Below are 2,248 nucleotides of genomic sequence, written 5' to 3' on the forward strand. Positions count from 1 at the left end.
GATTACAACGGTATGTGTATTTTTTCCCTAGGCCATTCTGGTTAAGCGTTTGGCGCCGCAGAAGTGCGAAAAATTTGTTGTCTTCTCAAACATTTCTTAGATTCAAACTCCCATATCTAGCGAACGGATTGACCTAACCCAAAAATTCCTATTGCATCTGAAAGTAGAAACTCGCCCGATTACAACGGTATGTGTATTTTTTCCCTAGGCCATTCTGGTTAAGCGTTTGGAGCAGCAGAATTGCGAAAAATTTTTTGCCTTCTCAACGATTTCTTGCCTTCAAACTCCCATATCTCGCGAACGGATTGACCTAACCCAAAAATTCCTATTGCATCTGAAAGTAGAAGCTCGCCCGATTACAACGGTATGTGTATTTTTTCCCTAGGCCATTCTGGTTAAGCGTTTGGAGCCGCAGAAGTGCGAAAAATTTGTTGTCTTTTCAACCATTTCTTAGCTTCAAACTCCCATATCTCGCGAACGCATTGACCTAACCCAAAAATTCCTATTGCATCTGAAAGTAGAAACTCGCCCGATTACAACGGTATGTGTATTTTTTCCCTAGGCCATTCTGGTTAAGCGTTTGGAGCAGCAGAATTGTGAAAAATTTGTTGCCTTTTCAACCATTTCTTGGCTTCAAACTCCCATATCTCGTGAACGAATTGACCTAACCCAAAAATTCCTATTGCATCTGAAAGTAGAAACTCGCCCGATTACAACGGCATGTGTAATTTTTCCCTAGGCCATTCTGGTTAAGCGTTTGGAGCAGCAGAATTGCGAAAAATTTTTTGCCTTCTCAACGATTTCTTGCCTTCAAACTCCCATATCTCGCGAACGGATTGACCTAACCCAAAAATTCCTATTGCATCTGAAAGTAGAAACTCGCCCGATTACAACGGTATGTGTATTCTTTCCCTAGCCCATTCAGGTTAAGCGTTTGGAGCAGCAGAGTTGCGAAAAATTTGTTGTCTTCTCAACCATTTCTTAGATTCAAAGTCCCATATCTCGCGAACGGATTGACCAAACCCAAAAATTCCTGCTGCGTCTGAAAGTAGAAACTCGCCCGATTACAACGGTATGCGTATTTTTTCCCTAGGCCATTCTGGTTAAGCGTTTGGAGCAGCAGAATTGCGAAAAATGTTATGCCTTCTCTACCATTTCTTGGCTTCAAACTCCCATATCTCGCGAACGGATTGACCTAACCCAAAAATTCCTGTTGCATCTGAAAGTAGAAACTCGCCCGATTAAAACGGTATGTGTATTTTTTCCCTAGGCCATTCTGGTTAAGCGTTTGGAGCAGCAGAAGTGCGAAAAATTTGTTGTCTTCTCAACCATTTCTTAGCTTCAAACTCCCATATCTCGCGAACGAATTGACCTAACCCAAAAATTCCTATTGCATCTGAAAGTAGAAACTCGCCCAATTACAACGGCATGTGTATTTTTTCCTTAGGCCATTCTGGATAAGCGTTTGGAGCCGCAGAAGTGCGAAAAATTTGTTGTCTTCTCAACCATTTCTTAGCTTCAAACTCCCATATCTCGCGAACGGATTGACCAAATCCAAAAATTCCTGCTGCGTCTGAAAGTAGAAACTCGCCCGATTACAACGGTATGCGTATTTTTTCCCTAGGCCATTCTGGTTAAGCGTTTGGAGTAGCAGAATTGCGAAAAATTTTATGCCTTCTCAACAATTTCTTGGCTTCAAACTCCCATATCTCGCGAACGGATTGACCTAACCCAAAAATTCCTATTGCATCTGAAAGTAGAAGCTCGCCCGATTACAACGGTATGCGTATTTTTTCCCTAGGCCATTCTGGTTAAGCGTTTGGAGCCGCAGAAGTGCGAAAAATTTTATGCCTTCTCAACAATTTCTTGGCTTCAAACTCCCATATCTCGCGATCGGATTGACCTAACCCAAAAATTCCTATTGCATCTGAAAGTAGAAACTCGCCCGATTACAACGGTATGTGTATTTTTTCCCTAGGCCATTCTGGTTAAGCGTTTGGAGCCGCAGAAGTGCGAAAAATTTGTTGTCTTCTCAACCATTTCTTAGCTTCAAACTCCCATATCTAGCGAACGGATTGACCTAACCCAAAAATTCCTATTGCATCTGAAAGTAGAAACTCGCCCGATTACAACGGTATGTGTATTTTTTCCCTAGGCCATTCTGGTTAAGCGTTTGGAGCAGCAGAAGTGCGAAAGATTTGTTGTCTTCTCAACCGATTCTTGTCTTCAAACTCCCATATCTCGCGAT

This window comes from Ptiloglossa arizonensis, unplaced genomic scaffold (assembly GCF_051014685.1).
Source record: "Ptiloglossa arizonensis isolate GNS036 unplaced genomic scaffold, iyPtiAriz1_principal scaffold0027, whole genome shotgun sequence".
NCBI lineage: Eukaryota > Metazoa > Arthropoda > Insecta > Hymenoptera > Colletidae > Ptiloglossa > Ptiloglossa arizonensis.